The 13,567-nt window shown below is 46.9% G+C and overlaps 1 protein-coding gene across 3 annotated transcripts in view; it reads left to right on the top strand.

The window, feature by feature from the left end:
- Positions 1-13,567, top strand: part of DPP6 (dipeptidyl peptidase like 6) — a 2,034,493-nt gene that overhangs the window by 1,922,557 nt on the left and 98,369 nt on the right. The gene's annotated exons all lie outside the window — the stretch shown is intronic.

Here is a 13,567-nt window from a genome sequence, read left to right on the forward strand (position 1 = left end):
CCCCCCTCTGGTTGACTTGTCGACCACAAACATATCTTTTTCTTTATCTCCTCTTACTCTCCTTATTTTCGTTACTCCTCCCAAGTGTCCATAGTAGTTGACATGGTCTTCAAAAGACCAATACATATATACACAGGTTCCTCCAGGTGTGCAGTATACCTATTTCCCTATGTAGTTCCTTGAGTTTCTTGGGTTTTCGAGCTTCACAGATGGTGGGTCCAGGTGGTTGGTGAGGATCTGTTTGCGCAGTTTTTCTCTTTCTTTTATTATTGTGTCCGTGTGCTGGCCATCATCTGCCGGCATCAAGGGCTGCATACCAACCATTTCGATCATTTTGTCTGTAGTGCGTGCCTTCCGGGCCTTCCAAAATCTTATTATGATCAGTGCAGCTCCAGCCAGTATTATGCATCCAACTATAATCTTCAGCCCATCCGACAGCCAAGATGGCATCCATGACCATAACATTGAAAAACAGCTGTCATCCTTCTTCACTCCTTTACTTTCATCCATCATTTTGGAGTGCATCTGGGCCAGGTGTGATACTGCTTCTGTCAGTGTGCCATTGTCAGCATTGTTAGCAGGAATGAATGTGCAGCATGATTGTCCTATCTTTGCACAAACTCCTCCTTCCATTGCTGTAAGGAGATCTAATACATATCTGTTCTGTAGTGCTACCATCCTCACTGCTCGCAGTTCCTCTTTTATTGCGTTGAATCCATTTACTGTAGAATTAATTGTCATCATCAGCTCCCATCGAGTTATCTGGAGCCATTTTGCGTTTGCGTAAGCTTGTAGTCCCGGGTGTATTATTGATGAGAAGAACATTGCTGCTCTGCTGAATAGTCTGTGTTCTGGTGGGATTGAAGTGAATGCTGCTTCCGACCTTCCCCATAGGTAATTTCCTGTCAGAGGTTCTCTTTGTCTCTTCTTTCTATTCAGGACATTGTTGTTGTTGTTGTTTTCGTTCTCTGACCCCTTCTGAGGTTTTACAGATCTCTTCTTCCTCTTGTTTCCTTCATCCATTTTAGGGAAGTCCGCCATGTTCACATGTTTCTGGGGCACCACTAGTGATGGTACATTAACGTGTACCATTGTGCATATACCATTCCACAGAGGGGGCAGTGTGTGGTATGCCTTGTTTCCGCAGGCCCAGTAATGGTCCATTAATACTGCTGTTCCTGCTCCCCCCTCAGGTAACTCTATCACGCTTGCACAGTTGGTGTTGTATCCCACGTCCACTTCTCCTCTATGTTGGTAGCATATCTTAGGTGCAGACAGCGGCAGTATGCTTATTGGGTCTTCATCCTTCTCCATCCACGTCAGCATGGGTACGTACTTGCCCCAAATCGTCCAACATCTGTTATTGAGTTCATCAATAGTTGTAATATTTTCTCTTGTTACCATGTTGCTGCCAATCACTCCTATGTCCCATTTGTTGTCCATGTACACCTTCCCTGTTATTGTTACCAGTGGTCTTTCCCAACATCCTTGTTTACCAGGAACTTCAGTGGCGTACCAGTCACATGGTAGGTATTGTAGTGTTACCTTCTTCGTTTCTCCCTTTTCAGGACCACTTGTCATGTATCGGAATGCTTCAGCATGCAAACTGCTTTTGTGGTAACGCAAATAAGTCTTGAGGAAGTTGTTTTTGTATGGATGCGTGTCTCGCGTTTTCCACACCAGTTTCACCACCGTCCCTTGAAATCTCCCTTTCGTTTGGAACAGTGCCAGGTATATTATGCATCGTGCTGTCTTCATCTATTTCCGTGGCAACGAATGTTCGAGAAGCGCTCATGGCGTATGGGATCAATGAGCAGACGTAGCAGCTGTCTTCTGTTGTCTGCTTACCTATTTGGGTCATGTGCTGGTACCACATGTTGTTCGAGACGTGTGCTGAATCTGTTATGTAATTATCAATACCTTTATTATCTGAGTATGTGCTGAGTTTAACTCTATTTCCCTTATGTGGAGGCTTTCTAGAACCACCTGACGTAACACCTGTTGCAGCCGTGGGTGGGGGTACATTAGGTTTGGGTACAGCCAAAATATTGATAGCATAACTTTTCTGCCATACAGAGGCAGCCAAAAACCCGGTGATCATCAAGATCCCTATCATTTTTATTACAGAAGCTAGTCTCACCGGCATTTTGCTCTTACCTTGCTGCAGTCCGGCAGCTTATTCTTGCGACGTTAAAGTTGCCCGAATGAAAATTCTCAATAGGCTTGTTATTAGTGTTAGTTGTTGTTTTCAAGCTCTCCCTATCAAGTAGTCGTTCAGTGCCCAGGTGAAGAGCTGTTCCCACGCCAATCTAAGCAATCTGTCTCTTAGGGCAGGCAAGTGTTGGTGAAGATGGGGCATTGATTGTTCTATGGCCAAGATAAATGCTGTATAGTAGACACGTACCCTCCTTCTTTTAGGTACTTTGGCCTTTTTATGTGATAGACAAATTGGTGTGATAGGGCTTCAGGGTAGTTATCGTCTGAGGGTAGCATCTACTCCTGGGCAATGAACTTTGTTAGTTATCTGTTTTCTTAGCAATACAATAATACGTGGTACCTGCATGTACGAGAAAGAAAAAAGAGAACATTCAAGTGTTTACATGCGTATATGTGCAAGACAATGTCCTTCAATTGGGTGGTTACTGTAGTGGGTAGGAGGTCGATGGACAGGGGGTTTGGGGTTCAACTGGCGGAAGTCTCTTTACTCTTTGATCGTGTGACCATGGGGTGGGCGGTATGGGAATTACCAGTTTCTATTTCAGTAGTTGTCTCTGGGGAATCTCGGGGGTGGCAGGGTATGGAGACACTTAGGTCGTCAGCTGTGGTAGAAGTCTCTTCCTCCGTGGGTGACGCTGTCGCTGTTCTTCCAATGGCCGTGTCGGTGACGCTAGGGCGGGTCTGGAGTTTGCAGATCTTTACGTCGTGTAGGTGATTCCAAGCACGCTTATCCTGCAACTTTACTGCTCTCGTAGATACCTCCTCTACAAGGTGGGGTCCAGTGAAGCGTGGGCAGTTCCACTTTCTATTGAAATTGCGAAGTAGTACGTGGTCACCTTTAGCAATTTGGCACAGTTTTTCCTTTTCCGATCCTTTGTCCGCGTCTTCTTGTTGATCACTCTTAGAACCGCCCCGTGTGCGCTCGAGCTGTTGAGACATAAACACTACACTAGTAATCAAAGAAGACACATATTGGTACATTTCATCACCAAGAACAGTTGCAGTGTTTTCATATTCTGTGAATGCTCTTGATGTTGGCGTTAGAGGAAGGCGCATTTGACGTCCGGTCACCACTTCGTGAGGAGTGAGGTGGTGGTCGGAGCCTGGTCTATTCCTCAGCTCAAATAGAGCTAACGGAAGGCAATACAACCAACTCTTCTTTGTTGTTTGCTGTATCTTTGCAATTGCCTCCTTCAGTAGGCCATTCAGGCGTTTGCATATACCGTTGGCCTGCGGGTGATATGCACATGCAAATTTATGCTTGATGTTCAGTAAGGATGTGATGTGCTGGAACATTTCATTAGCGAAATGCGGGCCGTTATCCGACCGCAGTACCTCGCACACTCCCCACCTGGGGAAAACCTCCCTCACCAGAAATTTAGCTGCTCTAAATGCATCTGGATGTGAGCAGGGTCCTGCCTCAATCCACCTGGAGAATGGGCATACCACTACAATCATGTACCTATTTCCTTGACATACGTTGATCATATCAACCTAATCAATATGGATGTGCAGGAAGGGTCCCTCTGGCCGGGGTATAGTACCTTTTATCACTTTCAGTGTGTGACCGGCCGTAAACTGTGGACATGTGAGACAATTGCTGATAAAATTTGTCACATGGGAATTTAACTCGGGACAGAACCAATCTTCCCTAATTCGTGCTGCAATAACTTCCTTGCCTGTGTGGGCTGGGTGGTGGAGTTGGCTCAGGGCGGTGTTCAATAGTGCCAATGGCATTACCATCTTTCCAGTGTTACCCTGACGCCATAGAGCGCCAGTTGGCGACATTGTACATCCTCTTTTTACCCATATTTCCTTTTCTGCCATTGGTGCAGCCGCTTGTAACTCCATTATCTGTGTGGCTGGGAGATGAGTGTACCCTTCTCTTATCAACATCTCTTTAGCTATCCCCCTCCCTCTCCCTCTCTCTGACTCTAGGGGATTCCATATCTCACCAAAATATGCAGCATACTTCGCATGTGCGTCTGCTGCTGCATTTCCTTTTGAGATATGATCTTCTTCATTAGTGTGTGCGGTACATTTGACCAAAGCTAATTCTTGGGGGTCATTTATTACTTCAATTAATTCAGCTAATAGGAGAGCATGTTGCACTGGGGTGTCGTCAGCTCTTCTAAACCCTCTTCTCCTCCATTTGGACAATCCTGAGTGGACAGTAGACGTGACATATGCGCTGACGGAATATATAGTCACTTTTTTGTCAAAACTTTCCTTCAATGCCAAGATTAGTGCAACTAATTCTGCTGCTTGAGCAGAGTAATGTTGTGGTAATTGTACGCATTTCACCGCCACACACCAATTCCTCTGTCATTTTTACCACTGCTGCCCCAGTTCTCCTTATCCCATCACTTTGTTCTATTGTTGATGACCCATCAATGAACAAGAGTTCTCCTCCATTCAGCGCATCCTCTTCAACTTTTCTAGTGCATGAGTACATTTCGGTAGTCTACGTACAATCATGTGCATAGTCGCCTTCCTCAATGACTTCTGCTATAAACCTTGCAGGATTAACTGTGCTGCATCTAACAATTGATAATTCTGGTCTAGATAAGATGATCTCATAACCTGACGCCCTCTGCGTGGTTAGTGTCGACTTAGGCTTGTTTAATATTGCAACTAGTGCATGTTCCACAAATAGTGTGGTTGGGCTCCCCATTGTAATTGATGATGCTTTCTCTACCGCAAAGGCAGCTGCAGCGAGGCCTTGTTCGCAAGTGAAATGTCCTAACATTACAGGATCCAAGTGACCGCTGCAAAATGCTACTGGTTTGTAACCCATGCTTGTTTTTTGAGCCAACACTGCTTTCATTACTGCTGAGTCGCAATGTGAAAATATAAAGAATTGTCGTTCATAATCTGGGGTGGCCAGTACCGGAGCAGTTGATATTGCATCTTTCAGTTCATCAAAGGCCTCTTTAATTTCCATTGTCCACCCCAATTTTTTCTCCCCTTTGTTAGCTTCTCTTAATGCCTCAAGTAGGGGTCCAATGTATGAGCTGTAATCAAATAACCATGCTCTGCAGTAGTTGCACAGTCCCAGGAACTGCTGCAGTTCCCTCACTGTTTGTGGCAATGGCGTTTTCGATATGGCCTGTGCTCTTTGTGGTGCAATCTTTCTTCCGTATTGGGATATGAGCTGACCAATGTATAGTACCTGTTCCTGACAGTACTGTAACTTTTCTTTGTCTACCTTGTAACCTTTTTCGGCCAATATTGTCAACATCTTCAATGAGTCCTCTCTGCATTTTTTTTCGCTTGTGCTGCAAATTATTATATCGTCAACATACTGCAACACTGTGCTTTCCAATTCAATGTTTCCAAAGTCCATCTGTATTACTCTGTTGAAAATTGAGGGTGACTCGCAGTACCCTTGTGGCAATCTGGTGTGTTTCCATTTTGTGTTTCTGTACGTGAAGCTTGTTAGGTCTTGTGAGTCTGGATGCAGGGGTATTGAGAAAAAGGCATTTTTGAGGTCAATCACTGTAAATCGTGACGCCTCTGCTGGAATGCCACACAATATTGTGGCCGGGTTTGCTGCTATGGGGTATTCTGCTTCCACTATGTTGTTCAAGGGCCTGAGGTCCTGGATGAAACGCCAAGACCCTCCTTTAGCTTTGCGCACTGGATATACAGCTGTGTTACATGGAGATTCTGATGGTACCAATATGCCATTATTTATAAGGGCTGTTATTGTTTCATATATGCCCTCATCTGCCTCTTTTGATAGTGGGTATTGCTTCACTCTAGGGAGTATTGCACCTTTTTTCAATTTTATTCTTACTCCCCCTATACTCTTTATGCACCCCACGTCATAGGGACTAGTAGTCCATAATGATGTTGGGACTTTTGCCATATCCTCCTCAAAGAAGGGAACTGGGTTGGATGTGGGTGTTTCAAGTGCCATTGCAATTTTCTGTGCCACTTGTTTGTATGTCACTCTTAGCCATATTTCTACACTCATCATAAATACCATTTCACCTTCTTCCTTTTCTTCTGAAAAGAGCTCCTCGTCTGACACCTGGGTGAGCCTGCATCCCTCAGCTAGGGCTATCACTGCCCTCCATGCTCTTCCTTCCCTATCTTGGGCATGTACTGTGATATAATCAGCAGTTGCTATAATGCTCTCCATGCTCACTGAAATCACCTTTCCGTCTGGTTCATTGGCTGGTGTTTCTGGTCTAAACAAATAGGCTGTTGGCCTCCTCCAGATCCTTCCTTCTATTCCTGGCATCCATGCGAACGCCATGTCTGTTCCGTACTGGAACAGTTCGCCATCTACTGGCTCAGCCCTAATCACTGTCTGTCCACAGTATGCTTGCATAATTTGTCGTGCAGTGAGCATGTTTATTCCTGGAGTGGAGCAAATTATGCCGTCCTCCGTAAAGGAGATCGTCATATTCAACCTGCTCATTATGTCTCTCCCGAGTATGTTTACTGGTGAGGCCCTAGAATATAAAAGCGGGACGGACATGTCATAATCCCCTATTGATAAGGGAATGTTATCAGTAAAGGGAACCAACCCCCTAGTCCCAGAGAATCCTTGGGTGTTCATGGCCTCACCTGACATCTTAAATTTACCTTCCCTTATGCAAGACCGGGTCGCCCCGGTGTCAACAAGGACTGATATTTTTTTGTCACCTATTGTTACCTCTATGCGTGGCTCCTCCGCACTATTAGGTGTTACCGACAGGATGGGACACACCAAGGCCGTCTGTGGGCTGTCCTATTGTGGGTATAATGATTGACCACTTCCTGTGTAAGGGTTGTGTCCCAGGACCGTCACCCTTCCCAGTTGTGTTTGCTGTAGTTGTGCATTGGTAGAGGTTATTTTATGGTCTTGAATTTGGGCAGGTTGCTGTACTTGCTGCACTTGATGTTGTTGTGTTATCGCTACCTGTTGTTGCGGTAGTAAATATGTCTGTGGCTGTTGTTGTGTTACTAGGTGTTGCTGCATATTTCCCGGTTGCAGTGCCTGCTGTTGTTGGGTGTCCTGCTGTTCCCTTGTAGGCCCTTGTTGTCCCTGTTCTCCCCATGATGGTGTGCTTGGTCTCATCCTACATGTGCGTGACATGTGCCCTAGTAATCCACAAATCCAACATACCGGTGGTTCCCTGTTCTGCCATGGAAAGCTCCCTGAATTGTCCTGATATACTGGCTGCCCGGTGGGGTAGAAATTTCTGAATCCTCCCCTTTGCTGTTGTGTGTTATAGCCTTATCCCCTCCCCCTCATCATTCCTCCCCTTCCCCTGTTGTAATTAGAATATCCAGCTCCTGGCATTGAGTATCCTCCTCCCATGTTAGTCGTGTATGGGTGGGGTGGTGGCAGCTGTTGTGCTACAATCTGTGATGATTGTATTTGGGAGGGATCTTGTGCAGCCACTACTTGTGTGGGGTTTTGAGTCATTGTCGTAGGTGTAGTTATTAGCGCACTTTCCATCGTGTATTTAGTACGTTTTTTCTGTACCAATTTAGCCTCTTCCGCTTTTCTATCCTCTTCCTTTTGTTTCATCTTTTCTTGCCATGTCCTACAATGATGTACTATCGTCAGTTGTATTTCTGGCCATGCTTTTGCTTCCATCCCCACTATCTTCTTCAGTTGTTTCTGAACTGCTTCTGGGAGCCCTTGTATTAGTATATGATGGAATATTGCTGGTGTTTTGTCCCATTGTTCTCTAGTTTCCATGCGCCACTTCTCTTGAATTTCCTGGGTATAATCAACAGGATCTTCATTCTCACGCATCTTGCGTGAGGTAATTGCTCCTATGTCTGATGTGTCTGGGTACTGTACCCTCAGCGCTTGCCACAATGCATGTCTGCAGTTTGCGAATGGTGCCCCATCGTGTGATGTGTTTGTTATTGTGAACGCGGGGAAGCCTGCTCTCTTCCAGATGTCATCTGCTGCATCCGCCAATATTGATATTAGAAGGCCCTTTACATTCCCCACTGTCGGTTTCTGTCCTGCGGTGTGTTTTTCCATTTCATATATCCATTTTCCCGCACCTCCACTTAATGATGGGAGCCTGCACTTTATATTTTCCTTGTCTGCATGCTTCCAAGGGACGTATTGTGGTCTAACCCCTCCCCTCTCCAGAAGTGGCATTAAGTTGTGTCCTGTTTGACCCCCCTGGGTTCCACAAAATCGAGTCCGTACACCCCTCCTCTTCTTCCGTGTCTTCTACATCGTCAATTGCGTCCATATTTCCCCTGCTCGTAACTGTTTCTCCTCCATCTCTTCCCCTTCTTTTATCATTTCTTTTATTTAATGTGGGCGTGTGTATTCGTTCTCCCTGCCTGCGTCCCGGGAGGTCTCTAAGCCTGCCTGCATAGGGTGTCAGTTCGTGGGGGAAGGGTGCGAGTTTAGTTGGGCATGTTGCTCGTAATGAGTGTGGGGTGGTGGAGCATGTTGGACGGGATGATGAGGGTGTAGCTGCACGTGTCTGCCTTCCCGCCATTCCTTGCTCTTCCCCCTCAAGGTGATTCTCTATTTGCCCGGGTGATGTATAATTTATCTAGGCTTTCCCTTTCACTATTTCTTCCTTCCTTCTCCATTCCTTCTTCTTCCTCACTACAAAAGTCATCCAGGAATGGCAACCCCCAATCTGTCTTTTTCCCCCTAATCGTTACTGTTTTTAAGTCTATTAGATCCGTTCCTCCCGTTTCTTCTTTACCAATTGCTCCCCTTTGTGCTGATGTTGTTGCTACTTCTGTGTCTCTGTGTACATACCTCCTTACTTCACTCTCCCCTCTCCTATCTTCTCTTTCCCCTTCATTTTTCTCCACTGTTTCTCTACCAATTTCCTCTCTCTTCTTTTTCAATTCCTCCATTACTTCACTACTCATCTTTTCCAATATCCTTTCTTCTTCTCTCTTCCTTTCCCATCTCGCTCTTTCCCGCTCTAATATACTCTCTACCATCCTCCCTTCTTCTTATTTCTTTGTCGTTTCTGATAGTAATCTCCTTTTCCATATTTCCATTTCTTTTTCTTTCTCTTCTTCCTCTCTTTTCTTGTCACGCAGCGCTGCTCTGGATACCCTTTCTGCTACTGCCTTTACCCTTTCGGCTACTCTCTTTTGCTCCTCAGTTCGTTCCCTCATTTTTTCCAAATCATTCTTACCTTCTTTCCTTTCCCGTGCTCTCTCTCTCTCTCTCCTCTCTCTCAAGCTGCTTTATCAGTGCTCATTCTGCTCATCCCTTAATTCTGCTAATCGTTCCTCCAAAATCTCCTCCTTTTGTCTTAACAGCTCTTCCTCCTTTCTTTTCCCATCTTCCACTTTCTTTTCACTCTTCCTGGTATTATCCCCAACCATTTTCCTTGACACCTCCTTCTCTTCTCCTGTTAATGAACCTCATAATTTTAATAATACCTGCGCAGCTACCCACTCATCATGTCCTACTTCCGCAATCTGTTCTTCGCCAGTCCTCCCCTCCCCTGCGGGCGTCTTCGTACGAGCTGACCCCGTCGTACTAGTCTGCTCCCCTCTCGTGTGGCCACCTGTAGCTGTATATGGTGGCGGGTTGTATGCCGGGTTCGAGTACCCCTCAGCCGCCCTTAATTGTTCTCTTACTATTTCTCGTAGTTCTGTTAAAGGATATAACCCCCCTTCCTCCTTTTTCACTACCTTCGCTAGGGGCATATCGTCGCTCTGTTCCTTTTTTATTTCCTTTTCGTTGAGGTTGTTACTTTTTTCTCCTCCCTCTTGTCCGTTCCCCGTGTTCTGTGTGCCTTCACTCTCTTTTTCCCCATTCTCTCCTTCCTCCTTAATCTTCTTCTCTTCCGTTGTTTCCCCCATAGTGAACATTCCGATTGGTCCCGGTCGGGACCCTTGGAACATCCTCCATAAGTTAAACACCTCCACATGGTGTGTCAATTTCTTCCCCTTGTATGTGTTATGCAGATGGGTTAATAGTGAATGTTGGGTATATGGATCGAAACTGCCATTAGGCGGCCATGGTGTCGTCATTTTGTTGTCCGTCCCCTGTGTCCATTCTATGCTGTATTTGATCAGTTTCTCCCTATGGGGTGACAGTGCTTTACATATATGCTGTAGCGGGGTGGTGAGGGTGCTCCCCCACCCTCCCGATCCTGTCCCGTATGACATAGTAGCACTTCACTTGTTATCCTACCCCTATTTGGTAGCGGTTATCTTGCTAACAGTGTACGCTATACAATCTTAGATCTTTACCTGGCCCCGTAATTTTGGGGACTTTCGATTGTCCGCTAAGGAAAAATAGTAAAATACAGCATTTGCATTTGTATATTCTTTTCTTTCTTTTCTTCCTTTACCGAACACCTTTACGGCCCCGTACGGCCGAGGCGCACGTAGCCCCCTGCGGCTGCGTGCCCCGTGTGACGTTCTTATACAGCCGTCCCACTTTCTTTTACCCCTCCTCCTCTTTCTTCACTTGTCGTGGCCGGCGTTCTCCGTGCGCAGCCACGTCCCCCTTTTCACCTTGCCCCGATCTACTCGTTACCGTTTATCTCCGTCTCCACTCCCTTACCATTATTCTCTTCCCTACCACTCTCCGAAAGATGCTTTGTGTTCGAGATATCCTATGAAAGCCCTGCTGGTGACGTCACCGATCTCCACCAAAACTACTGGTAAATTCTTTACATGTTTTTAAAAGTTCAAAATACGCCTGCAATCTACCCCCGTTAACCCCACAGCTGTCTTCCTGTCACGCCTGGAACAAGGTAATCAACAATATAATCGGACTGCGCACACTACGTCGCCTCGCGTGTGATACGCCCCTCGACAGGAGGGCTTAACCAGCCAATTATCTTCCATATTAGGCAACCAGCTAGCTACCGTCTACAGGGAAACGTCATCTATCTATCGAGTTTCCTGCTCGATCAAAATAGGGATCCTCATCTACTCATTGATCAATAATCACCAAGTCGTAGGAAACCGCGCACACACACACCCTTACACGTGGTCGCAACCTAGGCCAATCAGTGTCTGCGAGCGGCCGCACGTGATGTTTTCGTGCTCCGCCCCCTCCTCTTCACATAGCGGACTGCTCTTGCACTTGTCCAGCTACCATTCACTTCACCGTCAACACTAATTTATCAAACCTTCGCCGCGCACCTGTGTAACACCTCCCGCCTCCCGTATTCTATTCCCTTCCCCTCCCTTACAGTTTCACATTGCTTGTTGGGCGTGGCATACTCACCAAGTTCTCTTGATGCGGGGCCGCTCGACTGCGTGCACCCCTCCAAGCGGCTCGCCACCTCCCCTCGTCCGGACCACGTCTGGACACTCACCAACCGCGGTTGGGATACTTCTCAAGCGGCTCCCGAAGGCCAATATCCGGATTGCGCTGTCCGGTCTTCTCACAGTTCTGCGATGGTCCTGTAGTCCTCAAAAGGGGGCAGCGGCAGAGGGGACAGTGCCGCCAGGCCTCCTCGCAATGGGAGCACTCGGAAAAATGAAATAAAAGCAGATCTTAAACAGATCCCAGCAGTGCCTCCAACTTGTTGGGGGGAAATTCTCCCGGGGTCTGCTGGGACGTCCGCGGACCTCCAGGCAGTTAGGCCCCAACTCCTCCCGCATATCCCAAAAATGAGTATGAAGCACACGCAAGAAGCAAGGTGGTTCTGCTGTTTATTAAACAACGGCAGGGATGGGTCAAGGATCGTGCGCGTCCGTCCTGACTCTCTCTCCGTGGGGCTCGCAGGCCCTTTTTTACCTTAGTATGACGCGCTACTTGCGTCACCTGGGAAAGTTAGCAAAAACCTATCGTGACTCTGGATTGGTTCCTCGAGTGGTAGGGTTAGTATAGCATACGTATAGAGAGCGCGGTTAGTGGTTGAGGGTCAGTCAGGTGGTATACTTGGGTTGTCCCTTCAATTAGATACATGAAAATTGTTACATGAAGACCCCTGAGGATTGGCTAATGTTAATGGCGTCAGTGATAAGTGCCCCATGTTCGGATTGCTCCACTCGCGAGCCCCCCCAGTCTGGGACCATCGCTGTTCCCAGCTCGCGGTGCACCTGTCATTTGCAACAATGTATAACTATGGGTATGTGCAGACAATGCAAAGATTTGTTCATATGCTGGAGGGCAGACTACTCCCACCGCCGCAGATGTCCATTGAGTCGCTTCATTGTTGCTGCTTGTGTCTCAAAACGTGGGACCCAGGCGCCTCCTTCCTCCTGGGTCTGGCACCCTGTCAGGTTTGGCTTGGTCACGTGAGGAGAGACCGTGGTTGAGGCAGAATTCTGCACATTTAATATTGCATTTTCCACTGTGTGTCTGGCTTAGTTTGCAGGTGTGACCTTGGCTTCGGCTTGTGGCATGCGAGTTAGCAACATTGTGCCCTTGACTGTCTGTTCTCGCCGGGCTAATTCTGCACAGTCATCAATTGTACTCTTGCTCGTTCAATGTTCATGGAGGCTCTTGCTTGCGGCCTACTTGGGCCTGGTGCATAGGTGGGGATGTTTGATGCACGGCGCTTTAGGTTATGGTATCATATTGCCTTATCCCCAGTATCGTGTCTTCGTTATATTTCTCATTGCAATGCATGGGTTAGGAGAAGCGTCAGCAAGCATTTTAGATGAGTTTGTTGTGCGTCTTGCGTTTCTGCATTTTGAAAAACCTATGTGAAAAATAATAAAGATGCGCGTCAGTGGGTATGTCCGTCACCTACGTCATAGCACTGAATATGTTCTTCGTGTGGGAGTGTCCAGTGTGCATGTTTGCACGGGTGTGCTGACCGTTGGCTTGGTCGTCATGGCATCTCTAACGATGTGTTCATTTACTGTTGAATGGTTCAGTCGAGTTCATCCATGCCGCAGGTGTCGGCATGGGCAGGGCAGGCTGGTGGGCAGGCTGGTGGGCACATCCGTATGTTCCTGTACCAGGGTATTTGGTCGTCTGGTAGATAGGCAAACTCCTCTCGTGGCGGGTATCTGGGCCGCGATCCTCTAGGCCAGGGGCGTGAGGGGATTGGTGGGAGTCTTTTGTTCCATTCTCCCACTTCATATTCATGGTTTAAGAATTTGGTGAAGATTGCATAGGTAGAGAGACCACGGGGCCCTATCAAAGCAGCCCAATGAACTGCAGTGCTCATACCAATAGGTACAGGTGCTTGGTCTTTGGACTGTTCCCAATGTCTTTATGACTGAGGACCAACTTGTGTCTCACCTGTGTCTGTAATCACTGGAAATGCAGACATTCCCTTAGGTTTAATGTCACTCTGATGATACAATGTTGGTGACAGGGCTGGAATGTCCTTGTTTGAGGGGTTGTATTCCATTGAATGTACTGCCCATTAAAGAACTGTCTTCATCTCTGGTATGAAGGTGTTTTCTCTGCTATTGCTCTCCACAG

This window comes from Ambystoma mexicanum, chromosome 2q, assembly GCF_040938575.1.
Source record: "Ambystoma mexicanum isolate Mex_15411 chromosome 2q, UKY_AmexF1_1, whole genome shotgun sequence".
Taxonomy (NCBI): Eukaryota; Metazoa; Chordata; class Amphibia; order Caudata; family Ambystomatidae; genus Ambystoma; species Ambystoma mexicanum.